The sequence below is a fragment of the Triticum aestivum genome, chromosome 5D (assembly GCF_018294505.1).
Source record: "Triticum aestivum cultivar Chinese Spring chromosome 5D, IWGSC CS RefSeq v2.1, whole genome shotgun sequence".
Lineage (NCBI taxonomy): Eukaryota > Viridiplantae > Streptophyta > Magnoliopsida > Poales > Poaceae > Triticum > Triticum aestivum.
In genome coordinates this window covers 393312612-393327426 of record NC_057808.1, presented here as the reverse complement: position 1 = coordinate 393327426, position 14815 = coordinate 393312612, and positions in this window count along the sequence as shown.

Sequence of the window (14815 nt, the reverse complement as noted above, 5' to 3'; positions counted from 1 at the left end):
CTCTCGTCTTTCTTCTTTTTTCTAGCCCTCCAGATCGAGCACAACTTCGGTAAAGAGACGAGGCCCGAAGAAAAAGTTGCGCTCGGATGAAAGGTTTGAGATCACAGCAATCGTGCGCGGGCATGCCGATTGAACCCATCTGGACAAAGGAAGCATTTGCTGCTCAGTGCGGGGTTCTTGTTAGGGACAAGATCCCGATCAGCATCCACCAATGGTTTAAGCCTAAGAAGGAAGACCCTGAGGTGTCTTATGTCGACGATATGCAGAAAGATGATCTTTGGACCGCGCTGAAGGAAAATTTCACCCTACCGCCAGAGGAGGATCCGGAGAAGCCAGTTAAAGAGCAATTGATCAAGTCTCATGCTCTTAAGAAGATGGCAAAACTATTCAGGAGGTGGAAGAATGAGATGAAAACATTGTTTGTCGACAAAGAAAAGACACCAGAATTCATCGGCCGGTATGAGAAGATCAGAGATCACTGGCCCGCATTTGTGGCCCACAAGACATCAGACAAGAGTAAGAAGATGTCAGCGACAAACAAGAAAAATGCTGCGAAGAAGAAGCTTCACCATCGCACGGGGTCAGGTGGCTACCTCAAAGCCCGGTCGTTGTGGGCCAAGGCTGAGAATGACCTGGTTGATAAAGGGGTCGAACCAGAGACATTAAACTGGCCAGACCGTTGCCGGACTTGGTTCTTCGGGGTTGGCGGAACCTTAATTGGACCCTATACCAGGGAAGTGCGTTTGGACGAACGAGCAACTGAGAATATCCGTCATGAGGCTTCAGGAGTATATCGATGCAACGCAGCAAGGGACGTTCGTTCCAGACACAGAGAACGACGAGCTCACAATGGACCTCGGGAATCCTGAGCACCCTGGACGGACACGAGGCACGCCAGGCTCCGTTCCGTGGAAGGCTGGGTTTCCGGACGCAGGCGGTTACAAATGCCAGGAGAGGAGGAAGAAAGTGAAGCATACCCAACTGCAGGCGCTGCATGCAAGGGTACAAGCGATAGAGGAACGAGAAGCAGATCGCAGCAAACGACCTGCCGAAGCTTCCCCCGAAGCTACCCCGCCATCTCAGTGGAGAAGCAACGTGGCTTCCACCGAGCTGCTTCAGCAGGAGCCTGTCTTCACGGCTCCTGCTAGCTACCTCGTGGATGCTATCACGGAGTCTCAACATTGCCACCTTATGACACAATGGATGAAATTGAAAGTCAAGGCGGCTGTTGGCTCTGTTGCACCTCCTGAACCTGGCGCAACCTATCACTGCCGGCCAATTCCAGAAGGATATGCTAGGGTGATGGTGGATGAAATAACGGACGGATTTGAGGACCTCAAGCTTGACCTACGGGTGAAGGGGAGACTCGGCTGGGTTCTTCTCTGAAGACTCCATGCCTATGGCGGAAGGAGCTCATCAACCTTCCGAACTGGACGCCTCCGACTCCTCCTCCTCCTCCGGCGAGTCAGGGCACTCCTCCTCCTCCTCCTCCTCCTCCGCCTCCTCCTCTAGCGAGTGATCAGGGCACTCAGCCTCCTTCTCCGGCGCGTGGCGGCACTCCACCTCCATCTCCGCCTGCACCGGCGCGCCCGAGCAGCCAACCTCCTCCTTCTCCGCCTCGTTAGCAAGGGCGGAAGAGACCCGCCGCCCCGCCGGCTGCTCTAGCGCGTCGTAGTCCTTCTCCTCCGCCTCGTAAGCAAGGAAAGAAGACAGCCGCAGCCGCTCCGTCTGCTCCGGCGTCTAGCAGTACAGCCAGAGGCGGGAGGCAATACAGATTCGGTCCTTCTCTGAAGACTCCAGAGAAGTTACCATACGAGAGGACCCCGGAGGAAAACGCGAAGATCGTGCGAGCCGAAGTGACAAACTTCTTTGAAGGGGTGAAAGCAAAGAAACATCCACCTCCGGAGGAGAAGGTAGATCCGGTGAAAGCAAAGCGCACTTTGGATGCCCTGAGGAAACCACCAAAGTCTCCTCCGAAAGGCAACTATGAGCGCATTATTGAAAGGTCATATATCGAAGCGGAGCGGTCGGGAAGTACTATCAGTGATCAAAGGTTAGCAGGACGACGAGCTAGGAAAAAAATTGCCCAGCTCGGCGAACAAGCGAACCAATCGTGCCCCCCGCTCAAGGTGTCTAGCGATATCGTCGCTAATGATCAGAGGATGGTGCCCGGTTATACCAATCTTGGAGATTACCTGCCCGACGATGTACATTATTATTTCTTGGAGGTGGACGAACACATATACGAGTACGGGAAGCCTCTCATCAAAGATGAAAGATCTCTAACAATGATGATGCGAAGATTCCATGATTGGTACATGAAAACCTGCAGAGAGTCTGGGGGGAGGAATATTTTGACGCTGAGAGTTAAAGAGGAGCATGACCTCGTTGGAATTGATCTGTTGAATGTTCCATTTGAGGGGTTCTTCCAGTTTTTCAATCAGAAGGCCATCGATAAATTAACGGTCACTTGCTACTGTCTGTAAGTACTACTTCTGTCATTAAGTCTCTATATATAGGTCAGCTCTTTCATTGCATGTATTTATAATTATCCTCACTATATTATGCAGACTGAAGATCGCCGAATTGAAGAAAAGACAAATCGGTGATATTGTGTTCATTAACACAAATCTCATAGATACATATACGGTTGAATTTCAGGAAAAAGATACCGAGGCCAACTTGCTACAATCGTTGGTATTAAATCAAAACAAAGCTATAATACTCTTTCCTTACAACTTCAAGTGAGTGTTACTTTCTTGTGCATATTCGGTTTCCCTTATTAGTCGAGGTTATAGTAATGTAATTGATGAGTTATGCATGCGTGCGCAGGTTCCACTATATTATCCTAGAGATTAAGCTTGAGCAGGGACTAGTAACCGTCTTAGACTTGAGACGAAAAGATCCCCAGGAGTATGCGGACATGACTCAAATGCTCGAGAAGTAAGTTAAATCGATCATTATCGCACCATATCGGCAACTTTGTTCATTTCCTGATATCAAGTAATTGTTTTTTTGTCTTGCAGGGTTTGGAAAAAATTTACCTCAAAAGCTCCGAGACTGCCAACGAAGCTGCAATTTAAACTCCCGAAAGTAAGTACTGCTAGCATGTTCCGCGCATCTCCTAGTGATTCAAGCGCTAGTTTCATCAATACCATTTAGCATGCTTGCTTATCAGTTTGATTGACCTCTATTTCTTGTAAAGTGGTTCTGGCAGGAAGTCGGGAATAATTACTGTGGATACTACGTTTGCGAGTCCATCCGCCACACGACCTGTGAGCGGGGCTACACTAAAAAACAATATGAAGTGCGCAAGCAATAATATTCACAATTTTATTTTATTACCATCATTTGTGTTGAGTTTCATTCATTCATATATATGTATTGACCCCCTTCTTCAAATTAGATGTTTCGGATGCGGGATGAACTCCTAGCACCAGATCGCATGCGAGCAATTTAAGAGGAATTGGCGGCATTCTTTCTTGACCACATGATCGATAAAGATGGAGAATACCATGTGGACCTTGAGTTCATATATAATTAGGGGATTATATTGTAAGAGATCTTATATTGTAGCCAGTAGAAACTTGTTGTTCGACCAATCTCTCGGAGAAGGAGAGGTCGATATCACTTCTCTCTGTATGCATATGTTCATGATGATCTTCTGTTTCCTTCATTTTTGCTTACTAGCTAGCGTGTCGAGTCCTCTCTATATGTATAGTACGTAGCGTCGACCAAGCACGGAGATAAGAGAGGACACTTCTCTCTATTAATTAGCTAGCTAACACAATATACGAAACACCTAAATTACCCCCCTGTTGGGGAACGTAGTAATTTCAAACCTACGCACACGCAAGATCATGGTGATGCATAGCAACGAGAGGGGAGAGTGTTGTCCACGTACCCTCGTAGACCAAAAGCGGAAGCGTTAACACAACGCGGTTGATGTAGTCGTACGTCTTCACGATCCGACCGATCAAGTACCGGACGCACGGCACCTCCGAGTTCAGCACACGTTCAGCTCGATGACGTTCCTCGAACTCCGATCCAGCCGAGTGTTGAGGGAGAGTTTCGTCAGCACAACGACGTGGTGACGATGATGATGTTCTACCGACGCAGGGCTTCGCCTAAGCACCGCTACGATATTATCGAGGTGGATTATGGTGGAGGGGGGCACCGCACACGACTAAGAGATCAAGAGATCAATTGTTGTGTCTATGGGGTGCCCCCTGCCCCTGTATATAAAGGAGCAAGGGGGGAGGTCGGCCGGCTTAGGAGGAGGGCGCGCAAAGGGGGGAGTCCTACTCCCACCGGGAGTAGGACTCCTCCTTTCCTTGTTGGAGTAGGAGAAGGGAAGGGAGAAGGAGAAGGAAGGAAGGGGGCGGCCCCCCTCCCTAGTCCAATTCGGACTAGTCCATGGGCAGGGGTGCGGCCACCCTTTGGGGCCTTTCTCTCCTTTCCCGTATGGCCCATTAAGGCCCAATACGAATTCCCGTAACTCCCCGGTACTCCGAAAAATACCCGAATCACTCGGAACCTTTCCGATGTCCGAATATAGTCGTCCAATATATAAATCTTTACGTCTCAACCATTTCGAGACTCCTCGTCATGTCCCCGATCTCATCCGGGACTCCGAACTTCTTCGGTACATCAAAACTCATAAACTCATAATAAAACTGTCATCGTAACGTTAAGCGTGCGGACCCTACGGGTTCGAGAACTATGTAGACATGACCGAGACACGTCTCCGGTCAATAACCAATAGCGGGACCTGGATGCCCATATTGGCTCCCACATATTCTACGAAGATCTTTATCGGTCAAACCGCATAACAACATACGTTGTTCCCTTTGTCATCGGTATGTTACTTGCCTGAGATTCGATCGTCGGTATCTTAATACCTAGTTCAATCTCGTTACCGGCAAGTCTCTTTACTCGTTCCGTAATACATCATCTCGCAACAAACTCATTAGTTGCAATGCTTGCAAGGCTTAAGTGATGTGCATTACCGAGAGGGCCCAGAGATACCTCTCTGACAATCGGAGTGACAAATCCTAATCTCGAAATACGCCAACCCAACAAGTACCTTCGGAGACACCTGTAGAGCACCTTTATAATCACCCAGTTACATTGTGACGTTTGGTAGCACACAAAGTGTTCCTCCGGTAAACGGGAGTTGCATAATCTCATAGTCATAGGAACATGTATAAGTCATGAAGAAAGCAATAGCAACATACTAAACGATCGAGTGCTAAGCTAACGGAATGGGTCAAGTCAATCACATCATTCTCCTAATGATGTGATCCCATTAATCAAATGACAACTCATGTCAATGGCTAGGAAACATAACCATCTTTGATCAACGAGCTAGTCAAGTAGAGGCATACTAGTGACACTCTGTTTGTCTATGTATTCACACATGTATCAAGTTTCCGGTTAATACAATTCTAGCATGAATAATAAACATTTATCATGATATAAGGAAATAAATAATAACTTTATTATTGCCTCTAGGGCATATTTCCTTCAGTCTCCCACTTGCACTAGAGTCAATAATCTAGTTCACATCGCCATGTGATTTAACATCAATAGTTCACATCACCATGTGATTAACACCCATAATTCACATCGTCATGTGACCAACACCCAAAGGGTTTACTAGAGTCAGTAATCTAGTTCACATCGCTATGTGATTAACACCCAAAGAGTACTAAGGTGTGATCATGTTTTGCTTGTGTGATAATTTTAGTCAACGGGTCTGTCACATTCAGATCCGTAAGTATTTTGCAAATTTCTATGTCTACAATGCTCTGCATGGAGCTACTCTAGCTAATTGCTCCCACTTTCAATTAGCTAGAGTGGGATCGTAGAAACTTTATTTTACAATGCTCTGCAAATTTCTATGTCTACAATGCTCTGCATGAAGTCAGATCGTAGAAACTTTATTTTCTTGCTACGATGATTTTCCACTTCACTCTGAAATTATATGAACTTTTCAAATGTTTCAGACTTCTGTTTCATTAAGTAGATATACCCATATCTGCTCAAATCATCTGTGAAGGTCAGAAATTAATGATACCTGCTACGAGCCTCAATATTCATCGGACCACATACATCTGTATGTATGATTTCCAACAAATCTGTTGCTCTCTACATAGTTCCGGAGAACGGCGTATTAGTCATCTTGCCCATGAGGCACGGTTCGCAAGCATCAAGTGATTCATAATCAAGTGATTCCAAAATCCCATCAGTATGGAGTTTCTTCATGCGCTTTACACCAATATGACCTAAACGGCAGTGCCACAAATAAGTTGCACTATCATTATTAACTTTGCATCTTTTGGCTTCATTATTATGAATATGTGTATCACTACGATCGAGATCCAACAAACCATTTTATTGGGTGTATGACCATAGAAGGTTTTATTCATGTAAACAGAACAACAATTATTCTCTAATTTAAATGAATAACCGTATTGCAACAAACATGATCAAATCATATTCATGCTCAACGCAAACACCAAATAACACTTATTTAGGTTCAACACTAATCCCGAAAGTATAGGGAGTGTGTGATGATGATCATATCAATCTTGGAACCACTTCCAATACACATCGTCACTTCATCTTTAACTAGTTTATGTTCATGCAACTCCCGTTTCGAGTTACTACTCTTTAGCAACTGAACCAGTATCAAATACTGAGGGGTTGCTATAAACACTAGTAAGTACACATCAATAACATGTATATCCAACCTTTGTTCACTTTGCCATCCTTCTTATCCACCAAATACTTGGGGCAGTTCCGCTTCCAGTGACCAGTCCCTTTGCAGTAGAAGCACTTAGTCTCAGGCTTAGGTACAGACTTGGGCTTCTTCACTTGAGTAGCAACTTGCTTGCCGTTCTTTTTGAAGTTCCCCTTCTATCCCTTTGCCCTTTTCTTGAAACTAGTGGTCTTGTTAACCATCAACACTTGATGCTCTTTCTTGATTTCTACCTTCATCGATTTCAGCATCGCGAAGAGCTCGGGAATTACTTTCGTCATCCCTTACATACTATAGTTCATCACGAAGTTCTACTAACTTGGTGATGGTGACTAGAGAATTCTGTCAATCACTATTTTATCTGGAAGATTAACTCCCACTTGATTCAAGCGATTGTAGTACCCAGACAATCTGAGCACATGCTCACTGCTTGAGCTATTCTCCTCCATCTTTTAGCTATAGAACTTGTTGGAGACTTCATATCTCTCAACTCGGGTATTTGCTTGAAATATTAACTTCAACTCCTGGAACATCCCATATGGTCCATGACGTTCAAAACGTCTTTGATGTCCCGATTCTAAGCCGTTAAGCATGGTGCACTAAACTATCAAGTAGTCATCATATTGAGCTAGCCAAACGTTCATAACGTCTGCATCTGCTCCTGCAATAGGTCTGTCACCTAGCGGTGCATTAAGGACATAATTCTTCTGTGCAGCAATGAGGATAATCCTCAGATCACGGATCCAATCCGCATCATTGCTACTAACATCTTTCAACATAATTTTTCTCTAGGAACATATCAAAAATAAACACACGGAAGCAATAAACGCGAGCTATTGATCTACAACATAATTTGCAAAATACTATCAGGACTAAGTTCATGATAAATTTAAGTTCAATTAATCATATTACTTAAGAACTCCCACTTAGATAGACATCCCTCTAATCCTCTAAGTGATCACGTGATCCATATCAACTAAACCATGTCCGATCATCACGTGAGATGGAGTAGTTTCGACGATGAACATCACTATGTTGATCATATCTACTATATGATTCACGCTCGACCTTTCGGTCTCCGTGTTCCGAGGCCATATCTGTTATATGCTAGGCTCGTCAAGCTTAACCTGAGTATTCCGCGTGTGCAACTGTTTTGCACCCGTTGTATTTGAACGTAGAGCCTATCACACCCGATCATCACGTGGTGTCTCAGCACGAAGAACTTTCGCAACGGTGCATACTCAGGGAGAACACTTATACCTTGATAATTTAGTGAGAGATCATCTTATAATGCTACCGTCAATCAAAGCAAGATAAGATGCATAAAAGATAAACATCACATGCAATCAATATAAGTGATATGATATGGCCATCATCATCTCGTGCTTGTGATCTCCATCTCCGAAGCACCGTCTGATCACCATCGTCACCGGCGCGACACCTTGATCTCCATCGTAGCATCGTTGTCGTCTCGCCAATCTTATGCTTCTACGACTATCGCTACCGCTTAGTGATAAAGTAAAGCATTACAGGGCGATTGCATTGCATACAATAAAGCGACAACCATATGGCTCCTGCCAGTTGCCGATAACTCGGTTACAAAACATGATCATCTCATACAATAAAATTTAGCATCATGCTTTGACCATATCACATCACAACATGCCCTGCAAAAACAAGTTAGACGTCCTCTACTTTGTTGTTGCAAGTTTTACGTGGCTGCTACGGGCTTAGCAAGAACCGTTCTTACCTACGCATCAAAACCACAACGATAGTTTGTCAAGTTGGTGCTGTTTTAACCTTTGCAAGGACCGGGCGTAGCCACACTCGGTTCAACTAAAGTTGGAGAAACTGACACCCGCCAACCACCTCTGTGCAAAGCACGTCGGAAGAACCAGTCTCGCGTAAGCGTACGCGTAATGTCAGTCCGGGCCGCTTCATCCAACAATACCGCCGAACCAAAGTATGACATGCTGGTAAGCAGTATGACTTATATCGCCCACAACTCACTTGTGTTCTACTCGTGCATATGACATCTACGCATAAAACCAGGCTCGGATGCCACTGTTGGGGAACGTAGTAATTTCAAAAATTTCCTACGCACATGCAAGATCATGGTGATGCATAGCAACGAGAGGGGAGAGTGTTGTCCACGTACCCTCGTAGACCAAAAGCGGAAGCGTTAACACAACGCGGTTGATGTAGTCGTACGTCTTCACGATCCGACCGATCAAGTACCGAACGCACGGCACCTCCGAGTTCAGCACACGTTCAGCTCGATGACGTCCCTCGAACTCCGATCTAGCCGAGTGTTGAGGGAGAGTTTCGTCAGCACAACGGCATGGTGACGATGATGATGTTCTACCGACGCAGGGCTTCGCCTAAGCACCGCTACGATATTATCGAGGTGGATTATGGTGGAGGGGGGCACCGCACACGGCTAAGAGATCAAGAGATCAATTGTTGTGTCTATGGGGTGCCCCCTGCCCCCGTATATAAAGGAGCAAGGGGGGAGGTCGGCCGGCCTAGGAGGAGGGAGCGCCAAGGGGGGAGTTCTACTCCCACCGGGAGTAGGACTCCTCCTTTCCTTATTGGAGTAGGAGAAGGGAAGGGAGAAGGAGAAGGAAGGAAGGGGGCGCCCCCCCTCCCTAGTCCAATTCGGACTAGTCCATGGGGAGGGGTGCGGCCACCCTTTGGGGCCTTTCTCTCCTTTCCCGTATGGCCCATTAAGGCCCAATACGAATTTCCGTAACTCTCCGGTACTCCGAAAAATACCCGAATCACTCGGAACTTTTCCGATGTCCGAATATAGTCGTCCAATATATCGATCTTTACGTCTCGACCATTTCGAGACTCCTCGTCATGTCCCCGATCTCATCCGGGACTCTGAACTCCTTCGGTACATCAAAACTCATAAACTCATAATAAAACTGTCATCGTAACGTTAAGCGTGCGGACCCTACGGGTTCGAGAACTATGTAGACATGACCGAGACACGTCTCCGGTCAATAACCAATAGCGGGACCTGGATGCCCATATTGGCTCCCACATATTCTACGAAGATCTTTATCGGTCAAACCGCATAACAACATACGTTGTTCCCTTTGTCATCGGTATGTTACTTGCCCGAGATTCGATCGTCGGTATCTTAATACCTAGTTCAATCTCGTTACCGGCAAGTCTCTTTACTCGTTCCGTAATACATCATCTCGCAACAAACTCATTAGTTGCAATGCTTGCAAGGCTTAAGTGATGTGCATTACCGAGAGGGCCCAGAGATACCTCTCTGACAATCGGAGTGACAAATCCTAATCTCGAAATACGCCAACCCAACAAGTACCTTCGGAGACACCTGTAGAGAACCTTTATAATCACCCAGTTACGTTGTGACGTTTGGTAGCACACAAAGTGTTCCTCCGGTAAACGGGAGTTGCATAATCTTATAGTCATAGGAACATGTATAAGTCATGAAGAAAGCAATAGCAACATACTAAACGATCGAGTGCTAAGCTAACGGAATGGGTCAAGTCAATTACATCATTCTCCTAATAATGTGATCCATTAATCAAATGACAACTCATGTCAATGGCTAGGAAACATAACCATATTTGATCAACGAGCTAGTCAAGTAGAGGCATACTAGTGACACTCTGTTTGTCTATGTATTCACACATGTATCAAGTTTCCGGTTAATACAATTCTAGCATGAATAATAAACATTTATCATGATATAAGGAAATAAATAATAAATTTATTATTGTCTCTAGGGCATATTTCCTTCACCCCCCAAAATCCCCCTAAACCCACCCCCTTTAGAAAAACCTCAGCTCCTGCCAGCTGCTGACGCTTGGACGCCTTTTGGTCCCGGTTGGTGCCACCAACCAGGACCAAAGGCCCTCCTGCCTGGGCTCGCAGCACCGGCCACGTGAAGGCCCATCTGTCCCGGTTCATGTAAGAACCGGGACTAAAGGCCTTGGACTTCAGTAACGACCCTTTAGTCCCGGTTCAAGAACCGGGACAAATGGGCCTTACGAATCCGGACAATAGGCCCTTTTTCTACTAGTGCTCCCACCACCCCCTCCCACTCGATTTTTTCCTCAGATTAAAAAACCAAACCACACAAAAAACCAAAGGACGCCACTTTTTCAATATTTATTAGGCGCGTTGATTTGGCTGCCAAATAAAAGTAATCGTCTTAATTTGGCTATCAAAACATTGGACGCGCCTTGATTCGGCTTCCAAAAAAGAGGAGGCGCTTTGATTTGGATTCCAGAAAAGAAGAAAGCCGCCACTTTTTCAATGTTTACTCCCAGAAAATGGAGGCGCGTTGATTTGGCTGCCAAAAAAAGGACACGCCTTGATTTGGCTTCCAAAAAAGAGGAGACGCCTTGATTTGGTTTCAAAAAAAAAGAGGCGCATGTGACCACGCCGCCCCTCGGAACCTCCGGTAATGGCGCCGCCCCGCATGCTTCGCCGCGCCTACAGGGGCCACGCCGGACTCCCCGCCACGGAGATGTCTTGAGGGAGCGAGCTCGGATTGCTGCGGTGGCCGCAACAGCAACATCATCACCTCACCATCACCTGGTACGTCTTCGTGTCATGAGCCGGGCGTTGACCTGTAAACGTAAATCTCTACTCCTAACTAGCAGAACGCCCGTGCGTTGCCACAGGCTACAATGCAAATAAATGAATCAAACAAATAATTAAGGTCATCTACGGGGTTGAAGGTTATTTCTTTCTCATACATCTGGGTGTGTTCAGACATTAATCGGTGTCTAGCGGGCTCTCTAAAAGTCAACCATCTGGACAGTTCGGCTCCCCCAACTCCATTCAGCCATGTGGACAGTTCGGGCTCCCCCAACTCCAGCTCATATGTGGGAGAGAAATGTGGTTGTCCGGACTATCTGTCATGTTATCTCCAACACACTGTCTCAACCAAAAAAAAAAATCCCCACACCACGATGTGTCTTTCGCTTTTCCTGCCGGACCATCCTCCCGGCTTGGTTTGTCGCCGTATCGGGACATTCTCGTTGGAGCCTCTCCTTTAAAACCGAATGGTGCCCACCTAACATCCGTCGTGTCGCTCTCTTTCCTTCACCGTGTACATCACTAATAGACTTCCCAGGAGTCCAACAACAAGGGACAAGGATGGGAACCGCCTCTCCGTCATAGTGCTAGTAGCTCCTTGTTCTATACTGGACCCACCCTTTATCCCCGGGCTCTACCTCGGCGGCGCCACGCTCATGTGTTGCCACGGAAAAAGAAAGTTATGAATAGAAATTTTTCTTCAAAGCATGAAAAATGTCAAAGTTTCTCTCCCCTTCCCTTCCTTGTATGCACATGTCTTATTCGTGCTACACATTTATGTATCCGTTATAGAAGAGCAAAAAAAGGATTCCCCTCACTTTATATCTCATATACCTAAAACTGCTTTTAGGCAACTAAATTTACCAATTCTATGCTCTAATAAACCAAATGAAAGAGAGGGCATATCAAGTTGAAACCTTGAGTTTCCCTTCAACAAAAGTTGGAGCCGTGAGCTAAATACGAGAACCTAAAGAGATAACCTTCAAAATGTTCTCACCGGGGAAAACCATCTAAAGCCAAATAATGAAAGATATAGCTGAAATATAAAATTTGATTAATATTGCATGGATAACAATCAAGAAAATATAATGAACAAAGAGAAAATTTAAAGCGCAAGCCCAATGAATGAATTAGGTTTCGTGAGGCTCACATGACGACTTTAGAAAAGAAAGTTGAAAAACCAGCTTATCCTTGTCATTGCATGTCACTCTAAGGATAGATAACAACTAAGAGATAAATATCAGGCACAATTTACTAAAATTGTTAATACTTAATATGGAAGGTGCAAAATATGTTGATAACATCAGGAAATAACCAAGCTGGACCCATTTATGAAACAACCACAAACCACAATCAAGAGCACATAAAATAAAAATGATTTGTACAAGATAAAGCTCATATGGGATATTTGCCTGATTCCTCCTCCCATAGCATGACCATGACATGCATTTGCAATTCTTGTATTCTGAATAGATTTCTACCACAGTTAGGCATCATTCAAAAGACAACGACATCAAATTCTCTAGGGTATACACAGGCGAGAGTTGAAGATCGAAGCAAAATTCTTGCTCGCACCTAACTGGGCTCCAGGTTGAAAGCAAGGAAGCGACGGCATACATCCCCTGATAAGTCTTTGATGTAATTTAAGTCCCCCAAACCTTCACATCAAATTTGAAGGAATTGACAAAATATTATGCAACCCTCTCTCTCTCTCTCTCTCTCTCTCTCCCCCTTCGCTCTCTCAGTTGAGTGAGAGCTTAGACACTACTGGATTTGCCTTTTAAGCTCACCCATCAATAATGGTGAAGAAGCTCTAGATATATGCGGTTCGGCATTATACGGGGTCTGTTAGAGACGCTCTTAAGCTCCTGGTATTGTAGGCTAGAATGCATCAGACTTGTTGACGTATAATGTGCTGCCTAGTCTCTTCCATTAGATCGGTCTTTTGTTTGCATTGGCTAGAGCATGCACTTCTACATGATATTAGAGCCAAGAGGTCTTGAGTTTAAGACTCGGCTGACGCAATTAAATTGCAGTCCATTTTTAATACACGTTTAGGCCTGAGAGAGTCACACGTGAGAGAGAGTGTTGATGTATAATGTGCTGCCTAGTAAATAACTGTAGAAGCCTCCAAGCCCGAACGATGCGGCCGGCGACTACGCAGCTGTACACTGCACACTCCACAACCTTTGCAGGCACGCACGTCCACACCGAAGAGTTGGTTCTGGAGGAAGAAGTAGACGACGTCGGGGTTCTCGGGATGGATGAGTGCGAGCCTGGGGATCTCCACGGGCAGCCCGGTGGCCTTGTAGCTCTCATCCGCCCAGATCTCGCCCGTACAAAATATAATTCCGAGATTATTTAATGTGCATATTTTTCTATCCCGACCCGCTTCCAACCCAACGTATGATTCTTCATATGTCTGTTGCTGCCTTGCTTGCCCATTTTTGTTGTGGTTCAACATCTGTACATCCATGTTTGTTGCTTTGTTTACACCCATAACTATTTAAACTCCCATGATTAGATTATATGTATTTATCCGTCACACAATTAGCTAAAATGTACCCCCTCTGTCCCATAATGTAAGACGTTTTTTAACACTATCGGATGTCCCCGAAGGGATGACGTTTTTTAACACTAGGATTGTAGCCCACTAGGTATGTTCCAAATCCATTTATTTTATAGAACATTGGCTATTTCATCAGTCTAAAAATTAAGGTAGCTCACTAGGATTGTATACTACATTAGCTTATTTGATGACTGTAATTTGCGGCTAATGGCAATTCCATATTAGTTAGGGAGTTCTGAGTTCTATGAAATATGGTATAGAAAGGTTTATTGAACATAGATTAGCTTATTTAGCGACTTTTTAATTTACGGCTAATGGCAGTTTCATGTTACTTAGGGAGTTGTCCAGTTTCATGTATGTTTGTGTGTTAGAGACATGAACATTCATCGTTTCATGCCATATTAATTTTTCCTATACATCACAATAGGCGCAAAACAACCATTTCCCGAATGAGACCGGAACATCATGCCATGCAAAATATTTTTATAATTTTTTTATTTGAATAAGTGCCTCTTAACTAGGATGAATGAGGAAATATATCTTCCAAGTGTTTGTATGTGTGTTGCACGTGCATGTTTACTAGTGTAGTGTCAAAAAACGTCTTACATTATGGGACAGAGGGAGTATGGTGGCAGCGACGTCAACCTTGGCTTGCGGCGGTCGATGCAAAATCCCCACTAAAGTTGTATTAAGTCAGCGACAACTAATATGAATCAGAGGGAGTATTATTTTTATTTTATTTCTTAAGGGCAATACCAACGCCACTACTGCATTCTTTCTTAGAAAACTTCATCATTATGATATAATTTTAGTTTTTATTTTATTTTATTTCTTCTTAAGAGTAATACCAAAGCCACTGGTTCATTCTTACTCAGAAAAACTTTATTATTTTGATT